Source organism: Artibeus jamaicensis, unplaced genomic scaffold, assembly GCF_021234435.1.
Source record: "Artibeus jamaicensis isolate MK-2021 breed Jamaican fruit bat unplaced genomic scaffold, CSHL_Jam_final scaffold_537, whole genome shotgun sequence".
Taxonomy (NCBI): Eukaryota; Metazoa; Chordata; class Mammalia; order Chiroptera; family Phyllostomidae; genus Artibeus; species Artibeus jamaicensis.
Window position 1 is genome coordinate 37219992 of NW_026522047.1, and position 19232 is coordinate 37239223.

At 40.4% G+C, this 19232-nt stretch overlaps 1 long non-coding RNA gene across 1 annotated transcript in view; it reads right to left on the minus strand.

Moving 5' to 3' along the window:
- Positions 1-3711: 3711 nt before the first annotated feature.
- The window catches only part of LOC119042048 (uncharacterized), a 33307-nt gene continuing 17786 nt past the window's right edge, over positions 3712-19232 (minus strand). Inside the window, exons 5-6 of the long non-coding RNA XR_005081154.2 lie at positions 5974-6417; positions 3712-4861 (exon numbers count right to left, since the gene is read on the minus strand). This is a non-coding gene — a long non-coding RNA (uncharacterized LOC119042048). The remainder of the gene's footprint in view (positions 4862-5973; positions 6418-19232) is intronic.

The window sequence follows — 19232 nt, forward strand, 5'->3', positions numbered from 1 at the left end:
TGGTGTTTGACATACATGATCTCACATAATCTCAACTCTCCGCAATGGATATGATTTTATTTGTTTCTAATTTTTATGGATAAGGAAATGGAGGCCCAGAATAATTGAGTGGCTCGACTGTTCCAGGTTGGAGTTATTGTGCAGCATGTTTACTGAGATCCACACCCATGGAGGGAAAGGGACGGGAACAGGAGCGGGCAGAGGAGAAGCTGAACTGTGATGCAACTCCTGGACAGCCCCAGCCAAACCATGGAACGCTCTGGAGCTAGAACGGGTCCCCCTCCATCTGTCACTGGACACGGGACCCCTCAGAATGGTGGACTTGGGCAAGGCAGTTCTGCTGCTGAGGCAGACCCCAAAGGGGTGGCAGCTGAAGACAGTGCGCTGCCCCTGCTCCCAGCAGCTGGAGCAGCGAGTCCTTTGCTGCCACGGGAACTGGGCAGTGTAGTGCCAGGTCCAGAATGTTAAGAAGGCCCCACAACTAGTGAGTGGTAAGGGCAGGCTTCCAACAGAAGCCTCTCTGACCCTAAAAACCTTCTCATTAAGCACCTTTCTCCCAGGGTTGCGGGGGCACAACCCTTCAAATTGAATGTCGAATGTTCATTACTCACAGTGTCGTCTTCCTCTTTTGTGTGCTTTGTTACACATCAGCATCCTCCTCCCCGGTGGTGGGCCCCTGGGGTACATTTATGATTCTTGCCTAAGGGAGCAGGAGCCTGTGCCCTTCTGTGGAGGAACAGTGGCCTCAGCAGTGTTGACAACTCCGAGCCTTTAGCCTGAAGACAGATCAGTATCTCTGTCCCCCTTTTAACATTCTCAGCAGTCACCTCAGCCTCGGGACCAAACACACACAACCAGAGTGAAAGCGAGTGTTCCAGCAGCCCCCACTTCTTCCCACCACCCTGGAACAACCTCCATCCATTTCCTTCTGTAAAAATTAACTTTTGAGATCCTTAGTTAGTTTGCTTTCTCCTAGCAGAGCTGTTAGCATAAATAAGAATGAATTAATTAAACAACATAAGAGTCACAGATCGATTTTGTAAAAATGATACTTCAGATCTGGAGAAATTTGAAACTATATCGTTTTTAAGTTTCTCAGAAGGACATCATTCAGGAGTCACTTACTGTTAGTTTTGAGTATATCCTTCCAGAAAGTTCTGTGCATGTATACAGACCAAAGTGTATGTATTCAATTTTACATCAGTGGAAATGAGCCACACAGGCTGTTCTGTAGTCTGCTTCTCCCCTCCCCGGCGTGACAGGGACATCTTTCCGTGGCTACAGACTTCCCCACGGGCGCAAGTGAGCAGCCGAAGATGGCCGTGGAGATACCGGCAGGGCTGGGGAGAAGGAACGGGCTGAGATAAAGGTATCTTCTCCCCAGCATAAGGAGAAGACAGTGAAGGACCGAAAAATTCAATTTACTTTTTAAATGGATTATTCTGACTGCTGGTTGCGACATGAGCGTTTTTTGCCATTCTTCAGTCAAAAATCTACATTTAAGTGATGTTTCCATGGTGTTCAACCTCAGAAACGACAGAGGCAAATACCAGCGGTTTCCACTCATTCCATTCCTACCCACAGGTTCCTTTAGTGAGAATAGATTAATTATCAGAGCAGGAGTCATCGAGCATACACAATTCCCCATCTTTGTTCATCTTACCTGCCTGCCTTCCAGATCCATTAAATGTTCACAGGAGAAAATGCAGGGAATTTTATTTATTCTTTTTTAATCAAAATCATTTTATTTGTTTCTAAAAATAAAAATAGAGAATTTTATTTTTTTAAGGTTTATTTTATTCTCATTCAAGGGAATTGAGAAGGGAGAAAAAGAGAGAGAGAAACATCAGTCGGTCGCCGACCACACTCACCCCAATTGGGGATCAAGCCTGCAGCTAAGGCGTTTGCCCTGATCAGGAGTCAAACCAGCAAACTTTCAGTTTGCAGAACAACACTCCAACCAACTGAGCCACACCAGTCAGGGTGAGAAGAGAGAGAATTTTTAAAAAGAGAAAATACTTAACTCATTTGTAATTCTATATCCAAGGATAACCACTAATCATTACTGTGTTGGTATAGATTCTGCCAGTCTTTTTTTTTTTAAGAATATTTTTTCCTTCATCAACAAAATGAACAAGCAAGCAAAGTATAACCAAAGACACTGAAATTGAGAACAGACTGACAGTGACCAGAGGGGAGAAGGGAGGTGACAGTGGCGGAGAAAGGTGAAGGGTTTACAGGAACACATAAGGGACACATGGACAATAACAAGAGGGGGTGGAGACAGGGGAGGGAGGTGGGGAGGGCTGGGGGGAAAGGCAGAAAATTGTATTTGAACAACAACAACAAAAATCTTAAGAATAAACAAATATATATATATATAATTTAAAAAAATATTTCACCTTTACAAACAAAGCAATCATATTGCACAAATGGTTTTATATTTCAATATATTATAAATGCCTATCTAGATCATTAAATATTCTCCTTCATTTTCAATGGTCGGCTAGTATCTACTGTGTGGTCCCATCATTTGTTGAATTAGTCCCCAGTTGGTGGCAATTTAGGTTGTTCGAAATGACTTGCTGTTCTAAACCGCACTGCAGTGAACACCCTTTCAGGTAAACATTTGCCTGCATTGCCACTGTGAGATTTCATAGCCCCTTCTATTCTTTACAGCCCCACCCTATGTCATACAAAAATGGTAAAACGGACCTCCAGCTGACATCAAATACCGTGGTTTTGCCACAAAACACTAAAAGGATTTTTATAAGTTGCTTTTGGAATTTAGCTCTGAAAAACATATTGAATTAGGCTATAACTTATCAGCGATCATTTAGCATCTACCATAATTCTTATGAAGTGAGAAGATCCAACCTACAGATCGTTTTTGACTATAAGAAAATTTTATGAACAATGCACTTAATAACATTAAATTGATGTAACATTATATTTTGTGAATGCTTGGTTCAAGATCTGTTCATTTCATTTTTTATTTTTTTTATCTGGAAACACACATTTTTCTCCAGGTCGCAAACATTTTTTATAGGCTCTTTAAGGCTTATAGGTCTCAAGCAGTGCGACTGGAGATCCTAATTGATACAGTTACACTGCAAACATTGCCACAACGGGTCAATAGTCTGGAAAGATTTATAAATAAAGCATGGCCACTATCACTGTTGATAAACTGTAACTGACTCTCTGACCCCCACATCCCCTCCTGCTCCCCCCTGCATGTGAGGATGACAGTGACTACCTGTCAGTCAACGGTCGTCCTTGGGACAAAAGCATGCTGCTTGGTTTCTCACAGTGGCCAGCTTTCTGTTTTTTGGAGGAAGGGTCACATGGGTCAGCCCACACTTTGGCTCTTGCCCAATGGACATCTGCTGAGGTGGACATGCCGATGTGTTTACCTGGACACCTGTCAATGGAGCTGTGACATAGTGATGGAGGCACAAGTCACCCAAAAACCCTGCATTTGGGCCTCAGGTCCTCTAAGCTATCCAGTGCTGCCCTTCTGGGTCCAGGAAAGCTCACTTTTCCCCTCGTGTTCTTATGAGGCTGAGGGATCTTCATTCGAAAGACATCTTCAGCACAGGAGACACGAGGAAAGAAAGCCACCGCCTCCAGCCATCTGGGATGAGGCAGGCCGAGCCTGCAGCCCCCAGACAGACCGCGGCCGGGCTTCTCAAACCCTCTCCGAATGTCAGGGGGAGGAATGAATTGCAGCTCGTCAATAGATGCTTTTTCCCTTTAAGAGACATTTTAGGAAGAGGAAAAGGTCACCGCCTGCCCCTATCCTTCCCTTCGCACTGTTTTGTTTTGTTTGATAGACTTTGTTTGTAATGGTTTTAGGTTCACAAATTGGGCAGATAGCACAGAGAGTTCCCACTGCCCCCTGCACCCACACACCCCGACCAAAGCTCGCTCATTGCTTTTTCAATCCCCTTATTTCTACTTTAGGATTTTTTTTTAAGCCTCAGAACTACTTTCTCTTCCACAAATGCCTCTCCTTTCATTTCCCACTCAATGTCCTTTTGGCTCTAGCCCCTTACCACCAGCCTGGACTCTGGGGCTTCACCCCAGGCCTTCCCCGCAGCTAAGTTTCCGGAGTGTGACTCCGCAGTGGCAGTGCTGCCCACAAAGGTGCTGGATGCTGTTTATTAACATATGGTGCATGGGAGAACTTGCGTGGTTATCCGGAAAAGGGCGCGTTTCAGTGGAATTGAAATGTCAGCTTAAACCAGCCATCTGTGGAAGCCAATATCATTTTCCTTATCAAGGAGACTATAACCATTTCTGGGGATAGGGACCCTGCCATCTATTTCTTGCGTCCCAACTCTTAGCACAGTCCATGTGCATAACAGGTTCTGCTGCTCTGAAAGTAATACCAAATTCAGCTGATGCCCCTAACCCAATCACATGGAAATAACCCCACCCTTACTCCCAAACCGCACCCACTCCATGCCATGGACCACCTATCCTGGGTCAATTCTACTACCCAAACGGTTTTCCAACCCCTCGCCTCCTCTCTGCCCCCAACTGCCATTGCTTCAGGCTGGGTCCTGGTCATCTCTGGCCTGGCTTAGGGCAACATTCCCTCCTCTTCCCAGGGAACCCTGACAGATTCTCCAAAATCCTAGTCTTCCTTCACTCCCCAGACTGCATTGATCTCCCTCTCTCAGGAGGGCTCAGTTCACTGTATTATGATGACCCGTAAATGTTTTGGTGGCAAACAATTAGACGTAGCTCTCCCAGAAAAGGTGTTATGTCTGTCCATGTTTTCACTCCTGCTGCCTAGCACAGGCTCTGGAGCACAACAGATATGTTTGCTGAATTAATGGTCTCCCGAAGAACTGAACTGCAGTGGTTTAAGATAAAAATCAGAGGCAAAAAAGCAAAATGTAAATTATTCAGATAATATAGAAATTACAAAATAAAGATTAACCTTCCTCCCAACCCTAGTTGTCCCCAAAGATTATCTGTATGTCTATTTCCCATTTACAAAACAGAGCATTACTCTGTACATATCTACAGCTTTTTGTACTTTTAATAGAATGAATTCAAGAGCTAAATTCCAAGTACTCAAGTTGTTGGATCAGAGCATGTGGTTTTGCATTTTGTTTTTTTTAAGTTGTTACTGTTCTTCAAAAAAGACTATACTGGTATAATTAATAATTAGTAAACATTAATTCAATAATTACTACAGTTGACTCTTGCACAGCGCGGGTTTGAGTTGCACGGGCGCACCTACGAACGGGTTTGTTTGTTTTTCCCAATAAACACCTGTACCAGTTTTGGTCAGCGGTTGGAGGCCCCGGATTCAGAGGCCTACTGAGCACCTTGACTCCGCCATCTTATGTAGAGCACTTGAACCTCTGTGGATTTTGATGTCTCTTGTGGGCCCTGAAGCCAACTTTCTGTGGACACCGAGAGACAACTTAAGTTTTGGGGGAGTCAAAAGTTATACCTGTATTTCCAAGTGCAAAAGCACCTCTAACTCCCACGCTTTTCATGAGTCAACTGTGATACTAATTAGAACTTAGTAAATATTAATTTATATTCTTTTTTCCCCTCTAATTTATATTCTTACCAGCAGCAAACAAATTTTGTTTCCCTACATCCTTACCAACACTGGCTACTTTCAAACCTGTAAATATTTGCCAAACTGATAACTTGTTGCTTTGATATGCGAGCCTTTAATTATGAGTGGAGGTGAGCAGCTTTTCATATGCTTATTGCAGTTTGAATTTCTTTTTCTGTAAACTGCCTATTCAGGTTCTTTGCCCATTTACTCTATGGGGTTGTTATAGCTTTCCTACTGATTTGTAAATTTTTCTGGCTTAGCATCCCTCCTGATACATTTAAAATTAAAACCGCACGATTCAAAATTTAAAGTTTCTAGTTAGGGGTATCACTTTTGTCTTCCCAATCAGATGGTAAATTCTTTGAAAACAAGGACCAAGAACCTACTTGAATCCGGAATTGCATGGCAAACTCTGGTTGATCAGCTGCGACCTTCATTCTGGGCACTTGGCATGGACTGAGATCCTCTGGGGAAGAATTGTGTCTTCTGTAGTTACAGAAAAAGATGAGATTTGCCTTCCTGGGTCAGCCCCTCCATCGATCCAGTCTAGCTTTCCATCTGACAGCAGCAGCAAGAAACACGTTGAAGAGAATCCAATTACCCTCTTTGACATCGGCTTCAAAAGGTTAGGAATTTATCCTCCGTATCGCCATTCGAGATCTCTCCCCCATCGATTCATCTAAACCTTCCCTGAACCTCAGCGCGTAGTCACACTCCAGGCACTACAGGTAATGAGTTCTTTTGTTTATAAAGCAATATATCAGCTTCTGAGTCAGGAGGGCAGTATTCTATGTAAGCATATATCATTCTTCCTGCTTCACTCCATATACCTATAAATAGTACATTAAAAATAGGTTTGAAATAGTAACACCATGTCCCCTTTATTTGTTCTAAAACTTTCTTCTAACTTTTCTTTGGCTTTTCTTTATAGTGTATAAGTACACACAGAAAAAGACAAAAATATATAAATATACAGTTAAATTAATAACATTAGAGGGAATAGCTACATACTCATGCCAAGTCAAAGCATAGCATTGCCAGGGTCCCCATACCTCCTGTGTGTCCCTGTCCACAAAGGAAAGGTTAAGCTCTCCTGGCTTGTGAGGACATCTCTGTCTTGCATTTCTGTATGTTCTATCATGTGCGGCTACGCCCTTAAGTGCTAAGCTCCTGTTTGGTCTGGTTTTGGACTTTATGTAAATGGACTGTCTGTATTTCTCATGCATCTTGTTTCTTTCTCTGAAAATTAAATTTTTAAGATTCAAGATGTTTGCTGAGAAGAGTTCCAGGTCATTCATTTTCTTTCTTGGTGGTCTTCCATTACATAACTCTACCAGAATTTAATTATGCATGCTCCTGAGGGTGGGCATTCGAGGTTTTTTTTCAGTTTGGAGTTATTATAAGTACTATTGCTATTCTTGTTAAGGATCCTGGTATACTTAGGAGTGAAATTTCTGAGCTGTAGGGATGCATATCTTCAGCTACTAGATATCACCAAACATCTTTCCAATGTGGTTCCTCTAATTTGCAGTCCTACCAACAGTGCCAGAGGGTTCTTTAAAAAATTTTTTTTTAATTTATTTGTTTTTTAGAAAGAAGGGAAGAAGGAGAGGGAGAGAAATATCGACATGGATTGGCTGCTTCTTGCACATCCCAAACCAGGAATCTGGCCTGGCAAGCCAAGCATGTGCCCTGACTGGGAATCAAACCAGAGCTCTTTTGGTTTGCAGGCTGGCACTCAATCCACTGAGCCACACCAGCCAGGGCAAGAGAGGTATATACATTCCTTCACACTCAGTATTGTCAGAGTTTTTCTTAACACCTTTATTGAGATATATTCATGTACCACCCAATTTGTCCTTTTCAAAGTGTTTGATTTGATGGTGTTTAATGTATTCACAGAATTGTGGTTCCACAATCAATTTTAGAACATTTTTGTACACATGTATCAAATCATCCCAATGTACACTTTGAATGTCTTACAGGTTTGTCAGTTATACATCAATAAAGCCGAAAAAAGGAAGAATTAATGTTTTAAAAAATCTTAGGAATTTTTAACTACCACACACACACACACACACACACACACCTGTACACCCCTTAGACATCCCTGCTCACAGCCCCAGCCCTAGGAGACCACCGATCTGCTTTCTGGCTCTATAGATTTGCCTCTTCTGGACATTCCATATAATGGAATCATAGGATGTGGAGGTCTTTGTGTGTGACATCTTTCAGGTACCAAAATTTTTCAGAGTTCATCCATGTGGTGGCATCTATTTGTATTTCATTTTTATTCCAAATAACATCCTATTGTATCTACCACACCTTGTTTATCCCTTCAACAACTGATGGACATTAGGGTTCTTCCTCTCTGGGGCTGCTATGAACAAGCTGCTATGAGCATTCATGTTCCTATGTGGACATATGTCCTCGTTTCTCTGGCGTCTATACCTGGGAGTGGAGGTCTTGATCACATGGCACCTCTATGTTTGATTACTTGAGGGAGAGCCAGCCTGTTTTCCAAACAGCTGCCCCGTTTCACATTCTCCCCAGCAGCACGTGATGGTTCCAGTTCCTTCACGTCCTCTCCAACTCTTGGTATGATTTGTTTAGAATAATCGTTTCAGTGTGTATGAAGTGGTATCTCACTATAGTTTTAATTTGCATGTCCCTGATGGCTGAGAGTTGAGCATCCTTTCATGTGCTTATGAGTCATTTGGATATCTTCTCTGCAGAACTGTCTACTCAGATCCATTACCCATTGTTAATTGGGTTATTCGTCTTTTTATTACTGAGTTGTTTTATATATAATAAGATTTGCAAAAATTTTCTCCCACTCTGTGGATTGTCTTTTTGCTTTCTTAATGGTGTCCTATGAAGAACGAAAGTGTTACATTTTGATGTCCAATTCACCTGTATTTTATCGCCTTTGTTTTTGGTGTGATATTTAAAAAACTATTGCCTGGTCCAAGGCCATGCAGATTTACATCTGTGTTTTCTTCTATGAGTTTCATAGTTTCAGCTCTTACATTTAGGTTTGTATCTATTTCGAGTTCATGTGTGTATATGGTATGAGATGTGAGTCCAACTTCATTCTGTGTGAATTTCTACTTGCATGTAGATGTCCAATTGTCCCAACACCACTGACTGAAACAACAACTCTTGTCAACTCTCGATTAACTGCAAACTCGAAGGCTTTTTCTGGACTCTCAATGCTACTCCACTGCTCTCTGAGTCTGTCCTTGTACCGTATCACCCCAGCTCTGTCACTGTGGCTTTGCGGCACAGTAATCAAGGTTCGGAAGTGTGAGGCCTCCCAGTTCATCCTTTTTCAAGATGGTTTTGGCTATCATGGGTCCTTTGTGTTTCCATATGAATTTTAAGATCAACTTGATTTCTGCCAAGTCAGTTGGGATTTTGTTAGTGATCACATTAGATATGCATATCAATTTGGGGACTATTGCCATTTTAATATAGGAAGGCTTTTAAAATTTTATTTAGGTTCTCTTTGATCACTTTTAACAATGTTTTGTGACTTTCAGTGTATGCATCTTGTCCTGCCTTTGTTTATTTATTCTTAGATATTTATTCTTCTTGCTGCTATTGCAGATGGAATTACTTTCTTCATCTCACTTTGTCCTGCTCATTGCTACTGTGTAGAAGTCCTTGTGGGATCATCCATTAGTTCCAAAAGATTTTTAGTGAGTAACCTAAAATTTTCCATACACAAGATCACGTCACCTGCAAATAAAGACCGTTTTGCCTCCTTACCAAGCTGTGTGCCTTTTATTTCACTTTCTTGCTGAATTGCCCTGACTAGAAACTCCTACACAATGTTGAATGAAAGTAGTAAGAGCAGACAGCCTTGCCTGGCCCCTTTTCTTAGGGAGGAAGCATTCACATTACGTGTGATGTCAGGCCTTTCGTGGGGGCCCTTTGTCAGACCCTTCTAATCCTGGTTTGCTGTGTGCTTTTATTATCGCGGGGTGCTAGATTTTTCCAAATGATTTCTGTGTATTAAGATGGTCATTAGTTATTGTCCTTTATTTTATTGATGCAATATATTACATTAATTTATTTTTTAATATTAAATCCCACTTGGTCACAACATGTAATCTTTTCACATATTGCTGGATTCTGTTTTCTAGTGTTTTGTTCAAGACTTTTGTGTCTATATTTATAAGAAAAGTTGGTCTGTAGTTTTCTTTCTTTTGTCATGATAGCTATGTCTGGTTTTGATATTAGACCAATACTGGCCACATAAAATGAAATGTTCTCTCCTCTTCTTCCTTTTTTTTGAAGAGTTTGTGAAGAATCGGCATTAATTTTCCCTTAAATGTTTGATACTTCTCAGACCTTCTTTATTTCCCCCAACTGAATGTATACTGGTATCTCACAGCAGTTTGTGTCTGCACTTCTCTGATTACTGAGAAGGTTAAACAATTTTTACACATTCATTAGGCTTTTTGACTTCCTTTTATTCAACTGTTTTGTCCAATTTGGGGGAAGCCTGATGTCTTATTTTACTAATTTATAGAGATTCTTTTAATGTTCTAGATACCTGTCCTTCATAAATTATATATGATGCAACAAAAATTTTATCTGTATAGTCTTTTGCTGACCATAAAGTCAGAAATGTTGTGTGTACTATGTAAAAAAAATCCTTTCCTACTCCAAAATCATTAAACTATTATCTAGTATGGTATATCCTGTTTTTTCCCTTTCATTCTTAAAACTTACCCTCCAGGAAATGATGTTAGATAGAAATCCAACTTATTTTTCCCCAAATGGACACATTTATTATGACATTATTTACTGGAAAGAACATTCCTTCTCCACTATCCTGCAGTGTCAACTCTAGTGCACATCAAGTATTCGTAAGTGTCTCTGGGTATCTATCCCATTCCAAAGGTCTAATCTGTTTATTTTTATTCTAATACCACACTGTTTTAATTATTGTAACTTTACAATACCTCTTGGTAACTTGTCAAATACCTGCCTCAAACATGTTCTCTTTGTGAGTGCCTGCACAAGTTTTCATTATTTACAAATGTTAATTTTGTTTCTCCCTTCTAGCCTTTTTTTTTTTTTTTACATTACTGTGCTGATTAGAACTCCTATTACACTGTTGAACAGAGTGGTGATATTTGGTCCTTATCTTGTTTCTCATATCAAAGAGAAAGTTGAATTTCATTAAGTGTGTTACTTGTCAAAGCTTTGTTTTTTGTTTCGTTCAGCTGTGTTTCCATATAAGTAAAGCCTGCTTAAGTGTGGTTGGCAGGTAATAATATGGGCTTTAATTTGAACCTAAAATGTCATATGGTGTGCTTGAGTGTCATGTTGCTATGTTACAAAATTTCATGCGTATGACTTTGTAATAAAAAAGATTTTGTAATAGAAAGAGGCATTATTTGTGCCAGACCCTATATTTTAGAATCAGCATATCAAATTCCACAAACAAATTTTGTCTGGAGTTGTGACAGGGATCACATTGAATCTACTAATAAAATTGAGTAGGGGGGATGGGGTGGAGGTGGGACAGGGTGCAAGAGGTCACACAGTGACGGAAAAATAAATAAATAAATTTAAATACAGACATACATAAAGAGATAATAGAGACTATGTTCTCTGATTACATTGCTGCAATTATGTTAGAAATCAATAATTAAAAAAATTAAATACTTTAAAAAATTGAGTAGAAATGACATATTGAGCCTTCCAATCTAGCCATGGCTTAGGTATGTTTTAATATCTCACGATGACTTTTATTTATTTTGGTAAAGCCATTGCACAGATACTTTAATGTACTTCATATTTTTATATATTTTTAAATTTTTATTTATTTATTTTTAGAGAGAGGGGAAGGGAGGGAGAAAGAAAGGGAGAGAAACATCAGCGTGTGGTTGCCTCTCACATGGCCCCCATTGGGGACCTGGTCCAAAACCCAGGCATGTGCCCTGACTAAGGAATTGAACCACTGACCCTTTGGTTCGCAGCCCACACACAATCCACTGAGCTACACCAGCCAAGCCTGATATTATTGTAAATTACATTCAGATAGTTTTCATTTTATTGTAACTAGAATTATAGAAATATTACTCATTTTGCAATTATATCGAGTCAGTCGGCTAAATATTCATTAGCTCTAACCTTTGAACTGCAAATTCTTGTGGAATTTCTTTACATACAACCAGATCATTTACCAGTGATGAAAACTTTTTCTCTCCTTCTAAATTTTGCTGTCCTTGCATTACTGTGCTCATTGGGACTTCTAGTACAATGTGGAATAGGGCGGTGATAGTGGATCCTTATCTCATTCTTCATATCAAAGGCAAAGTTAAAATCCATTAGGTGTGCTGCTTATCAAAGCTTTGCTTTTTGTTTTGTTCGGTTGTGTTTTATTTTGTGGATATCTTTTATAAGGTTAAAAAACCTCTTGCTGTTTGGTTATGGGTTTTTATCATACATGGACTTCGAATTTAATCTCACGCTTTTTCTCCATCTTTTGAAATGCTGATCACAAGCTTTTCTCCTTTAATCTGTTAATGTGATGATTCATGCTGATTGTTTTTCTATGGTTAAACTACCCTACTTTTTCAGAGTAAACCAGCTTGGCGATAATATTTTATCCTTTTTCTGTGTTGCTGGATTCCATTTGCTAATATTTTGTTTAGAATGTTTGTGTTTAGGAGAGATTGGCCTGTCATTTTCTTTTCACCGCTGTCTTTGTCAGGGTTTGTTCTCAAGGTTATAACAGCTTCAGCAATGAATTAGAAAAAACCTCATTTTCTATGTTCTAAAAAATTTGTGTAAGACTGGACTTATGTGTTTCTTGAATGTTTGGTTGAACTTGCCAGTGAAGTTTTTAAACTGAAGCATATAGTTCAACTATATTTAATGCCATTGCTTACATATCTGGGTTTAAATCTACTACCTTATTTTATGCTTTATAATTACTGCATGTATTCTTGGTTTCTTTTCCCCCGTTTTCTTGTCTCTTTTTACTTTATTATGTTTTATCATTGTTTTTCTCCCTGATGATTTATAAGTTATATATTCTGACTCTATTCTTTTAATGAATATCCAAAAATTAAAACATGCATAATTAATTCACCAGATTCTAAAGTTACTCAGTACTTATCCTTTCTCTGGAAAATTACAAATCTTTAGCACCTTTTAACTCTATTTACCCCTCTCCAACAATATGACAATAATTGATGTATTTCGATTGTATTTTAATCCTCACAAGACAGTATTTTATCTAATCAATGATCATTTAAATTTTATTTATATACATGGTGGAGGGGAGTGAAGGGGGGAAATGGGACAACTATAATAGCATAATCAATAAAATATATTTAAAATGCTGTTTTTAATAAAATTATTTATATATTTACTATTCTTTTCTTTATTTCTTAATTTGTTAGCACTTTATTTCTGTTGGAAATATACCCTCTGGAATTTGCTTTATTGATCTTCTGATAGTAGAAACTTCTCTCTCTCTATTATGCATATAAAAATCTCTATTTCACCCTCATTCTTGAAATATATCTTCATTGTATATAGGGTGGCAGTTGTTTTCATTTTAATGCATTGACAATATTATTCCTTTCTACTCTTAATCTTCTTGTCAGTCTTTTGAAGATCTTTTTTCTCTGACAGCTTTTAAGACCATTCTCTTTGTTTTTGGTCTTCTCAGACTCACTGTCATCTCCATGGGATATTTTCTAAATAGAACCACCTTGTTTTTCTTAAATTTTTACATCTTAGGGGTGTTATTTTTAATTGTTTCTAGGAATCTCTAGAAAATTCTGAGCTATCTTCTCTTCAAATATTGTTTCCCCAATCTCTCTTCTCTCCTTATGGTCCTTTGATTAAATGTATGTTAGACATTTTTCACTCTGTCTCAATCTTTTCTCTAACTTTTTTAACTTCTTGTTTTTCAGGGCTCCTTTCTGGAAATTTTCCCAGACCTCTCTTCAAATGATTAATTCTCTCTTCAGCTGTGTCTAACCCGGGGGTGAACCCAATCATGGAGCTTAGCTTCAGTTATTGTATGTTTTACTTCTAGATGCTCTGCGTAGTTCTTTTTCAAATTAAATTAACTTCGTTGTTGTTGTTTATTTCCTTTTTCTTATAACAATATTAACTTATTTTTCAACTACTTAAATACAGTGGGCACAGTCGTTTGATTGTCCCTGATGATCCCAACAGCTTGTGCTTTTTGTGGGTCTTTTCCTGTTGTTTCTTCTGGTTTTCAGCCACACTCCTATTCTCCTTTAGCATTGTGTGTGTGTGTGTGTGTGTGTGTGTGTGTGTGTGTGTGTGTGTGTTGCTACTGTGCTGGAGAGAATTACTTATGGGAAGTGCTGGAGACCTGAGATGAAACAGCTTTTCCCTAGAGAGGCTTTGCATTTGCTCCTGCCTGGCGTGCAGACACTGGTCCCAGCCCTGCCCAAGGTCTCCTAAAGCACCAGATGATACAGCCTGAAGGACAAACCCCTCTGAGGGCTAGTTTATCCCTACTCTAAAGGTAGGCCTTTTGAGTTTCAGAGTATGGTCATCAGTGTTCAACCCTTCGGCATCCTTGGGCCACACTGGAAGAAGAAGAGTTGTCCTGGGGCACACATTAAATGCACAAACACCAATGAAACTGATGAACAAAAAAAGGTTTTAAGTAAATTTACGATTTTGTGTTGGGCCTCATTCATATCTATCCTGGGCTGCCTGTGACCCGGGCTGGGCTGCCTGAGTCAAACTCTCCTTCCCTAAGACCTTTTCTTCTTAGAGTTCCAGAAATCTCAGTGTTCCACATGGGGAGAAACCCTTAGCTTTAGCCAAAGATGACACAAGGATGTCTGAGTTTTTCCTTTTTAATAACATTTCCTATGATATCGACAAGCTTGTTGTCCATTTAAGTCCAAGCAACATAGTATGTCAGTTTTTCTGAGAAGCAGTTTGTAGAACAAAACAGTATATAACTCAAGAGGCACTTAATAAATATAAGCACCTGCCATAAACCAGACACTGCAGTGCTGAGAATACAGTGGGGAGGAATACAGAAACCACCCCTCCCGTGATTCCTTAATTTCTCCCCCGCATATAATCGGCAGATTATTTTATTATTTTGATTTATGACTCTAAGGGTAAAATAAACCATTGTGTTTCCATTATTCTCCAATTGCTGCTATTCCTCACAGAACTCAGAGCCTATTTGGGGCTAACACATGAAACAGCTGGGCAATGCAGTTCTGTGTTATTCACATAGAGGGCTTTGGCAGGGAATACATGGGAACCAGTGGCCACCGAGTTCATACTTACCAGCTGCTCGGTACTCTACACTCATTTCTTGTCTCACACCCAGAAAAGAGGCTTTATTACCCCTGTTTTACAAATGAAGAGACTGAGCTATGAAGATATCCACCTTCCTGAAGCCCCACAGTTTGACGGGTAGCTTCCCGAAGACCCCTGCCTCCCGGTGCTCCCATACACACTGCTGTGTGAGCGACGCATCACCTCCTCTCCACCTCCCATCACCTCCTCCCCACGAGAGTGAGCTAAAAAGACTTCCACCTGGCGCTCTCGCATTCCCTCTGGCTTGTTTTGTTTGCTCATTCTGATGCACCAAGCCACAGTGTCCTGAGCTGCCCTGTGGAGAAGCCCAAGTGAAGAAGCTGAGGCCTGCAGTCCGACCAACCATGAGGAACTGAGGCCTACCAACAACTGCACAGGTGAGTGCGTGAGCAGATCCTGCCCCCACCAGAGCTGCCAGGTGAGATTGCAGGCTCTGATCTTGGACAGGTCTGCTTGGGACCACACTGTCTTCCTGGGCATGGTTATAACCTAGCAAATAAGCAAACCCTCAGGGGAGATACTTGCAATAGAAATGTCAGGAAGAGTCCAGACAATATAAGTCTTACAAAAGTAGAGCTAAACTTGCTTTTAAAACACAAGTAATCCAACTCTCTCATTTTATAGGTGAGGAAACAGAGGAATGGGGACTTTCCCGTGCCCGTGGCCATCTGAGTAGGGCCAGGGTTAGACTCCAGTCTGTTTCCCCATCTAAGTCTTTGTGCTGCATTGTTCTTGCTTCTTTTGCTGTCAATGTGGGGGGTGGAAATGCCTTCTTGGGTTTTTCTCACTAATGTGTTTTGAGTAAATGGCCAGTATGTGTTATGAAGTAATAAATGCCAGCTGTGAAGGCACAAGACCAATGACAATCAGCCCTTGATGATCGCAATGAAGGGAAATTGCTCAATGTTCCCTTTCCCCCTTGGTTCTCCACCTCCTACCCCGGCAGCAAGAAACTGACACTGAGTGGGCTAGTAGGAGCCCTGGGTAACGGGTTGCTGGGTTGCTTTAAGAATAGGAAACTGTAATCAGGCCACATGTAGGCAACAGAAAAGGAGTTAGGAGAGCTGGATGAGGTACTTTATCAACCAGAGAACTGCAGATATTCTGTGGCTCCTGGGACGTGAAAGGTGAATGTTTCAGGGTCCTGAGGAATCCGCAAAAGGAGAAAGCAGAGCAGTCTTTGCAGGATGCATTTGACGGCCACTTACTATGCAACCTCTCTTTTCTCCATGAGTTTCATTTATAGGCTGTCATGTCGCATAGGGCCACTAGAAGTCAGCACTTACCCGTTTCATTTTTTAAATTTTATTTTCTTTTAATTAAACGTATTGGGATTACACTGGTTAATAAGATTACATAGGTTTCAAGCATGCATTTCTATCATACACAATCTGTACATTGCATCATATGCCCACCACCGCTTTGATCAAGTAAAAGCATCTTCCATCACGATGTGTGTGTTTGACCCCTGTCCCCTCCACTACCTTGCCCACCCTGTTCCCTCTGGCAACCACCATACTTCTGTGTCTATGATTTTCAACTTGTTTCCAAAACAAAATTTCCACCGTTTTCATCTCAACACTAAACTGCCTTGAGATATTTTTGTCTGCTAAAGTAAGTAAGTTCATTAAGAAATAATTAACTTGGGTTTCTAATTTTTATTTACAAAGCACAGAAATAGCCCTGACCAGGTACCTGCAGAAATGGGCAATGCACTATACATCCATGATTTAGACATGTGATTTATGGGTTATGCTCAAGTTAACAAACAGCTGACAAAACTCAGAGAATTTGAAAAGCAATATTATGTATATTTGCCTATGATATGATGAAGGTCCATTGCAGGGGCACGTTGACCTCAGTAAAAATATGCCTTGGTCACAAGGTGGCACTGTTGCCTTAGCGTTAATCTTTCCTCGGCCTTGGTTCTCACTTCAGCTGGGTCCTTGTTTGTCTCTACGGATCAGGCTAAAGGAGCCCCAGGTTCACTTTAATTACTGAATCAGGGAAGGGGGGGGGGAATGACGGAAAGAATGATAAAATCACAGCTAGACTCTTCACCTTAGGTTCACCTAAGACTCAATTCGATTTTATAGGGGAGGAAGAGAGTGAAACAAATTTTACAGCTCATTTCCCTTTTCAGACACAATTACTCAGCTAGCTGGTTAAGTACAGTCTACCTGCGCTCCATTCTATCTGTCCCTACTATATGGGGTCATTAGTAAGACTTAGCCAAGGCCTTAGGCCCTGTGACAGAGAGAGAGAGAAATGAAGGTTGCATGTGTATGTGTGGGGGAGGGGGCGTTGAAGGGAGGTTTCTAGAACTGAGTTAAAATATCTGTTTTTCACCAGGCCTCGTTAGTGTTTTCAAATACACAAAGCTGGGAAGGTTATCAAACACTTTTGAGGTCCCTCCTTTGGTAGCTCAGTTGGTTAGGACCCCATCCCCATCCCCAAGGTTCTGGCTTGGATCTCTGGTCGGGGCACATACAAGAAGCAACCAATAAATACATAAATACATGGAACAACATATCAAAGTTTCTCTCTCCCTTATTCTCTTAAAAACAACTTAATAATTTTAAAAATAAATATGATGTTTATTAGAAAGAAATACTTTTGATCGCAATTCAGAACCACTGAAATAGCTACAATTAGCTGCATCCAGTTCATGAAATTAGCAGCATCCAATTCAATAAAGTTGAATCTGAAATAAATGTAAAGTCTCAGACCTGGGTGCAAATGAATGAACAGCACCAATTCAGCTCAACACCCCCACCGACCATCCTCTGAACACATTGGGTTTATGTCCACACTGCACCATGCTCTATTTAATCCTCACAACCGCCCACGAAGCAACTGTGCTCAGCCCCATTGTTACAGATGAGGAAAACTGAGGCTACTGCCGTGGCTGGGAGAGCATAGCTCAAGGGGTTGGAACACACCTTCCTCTTAGACAACGCTCTTTCCACTTTGCAGCCTCTCCCACAAACACCAGCAGAGCGGGGGCACCTATGGGAGGGGGCTCCCTGGAAGGCGGTTCTTGGTGAGGATCCCTGGGGGCCTCCACAGTAATATGTTCAGGGCTACATCGTTTTCCTCTAAGTTACTGGTTAAAGAGACACTGACTGTGGACTCAGCTGCCTGGTTTAAGATTCAGCACCGTGGCTCTGACTGACGTGGCTCAGTTGGTGGGGCGCTGTTTAGCAAAGTGAAAGGTCACTGGTTAGATTCCCAGGGCACGTTGCCTGGGTTGCAGGTTCAGTCCCCAGGTATGAGTGCAAGAGGCAACTGATGTTTCTCTCCCTCTCATCCACCCTTCCTTCCCCTCTCTCTATAAATAAATATTTTTTAAGAGCGCTGTCACTTAGTAGCCATTTACACTTGAGCAAGTGACTTAACTTCTCTGTGCCTTGGTTTCCCCATGTATACATTAGGGATAATAATACTCATGATAGGGTTGTTGTGAGAAGTAAGTGAATTAAATACAGGTAAAGCACTTTGTATTACACTTACACATAGGGAAAACTGCATTTTTGCTATTGTTTTCCAAAAAACAGAAAACCCTCTATTATTTGTTATTACTGTAATTAGATGGGTCACAGTAATCAAATTCCTAAGCAAAAAGAAATCAGAGAAAGCTTTAAACCAATCAAACATTATTCAGTCTTTTTTGAATTTGGTCTCTAGTTGGTTTTGGGTTTTTTTTTGTTTTTCTTTTCTTTTTTAGCAAATCAAGGCTGCTCTATCCTATGAGACAGCAGGCCTAGGCTTTTATGTGGCTTTGACGAGGAGAATCAATGGTTCCCATGTAAATACTTTATGTAATTCCAAAAAAAAAAAAAGTGGAATTTCCCTCTCAGGGCAGCATAGACATAAAAAAACTTTAAAAAAAATTTTCCTCCCCACATCTGGACATTTCCATTCTAGAATGACTTTGAGTTTTCGAGAGCAACAGACAGAATAAAGGCAGTTACATCTTCTTACATCCCAGGATTTAAAGCCCCTTAATTTTTTTTTTTACTAAATGCCATTGAACTATATTCTTAAAAAAAAAGTTTAAGTGATCAATTTGTGTTATATATATTTTGCCCCCCAAAAAATATTTTTAAGGAAAAATCACCCAAGAGAGCTCTGCTGTGTAACTTGGTCAGCTGGGTGTGAAGCCAGAAACCACGGCCTATTCATCCTGGAATAAGCAAGATGAATGTCTTGGATTTCTCGTGAGCAAATCGCCCTGCAGAGCCAAACAGCAGCGTTAGCTTTGGGAAAAGTGATATAATAACTGTGGCTT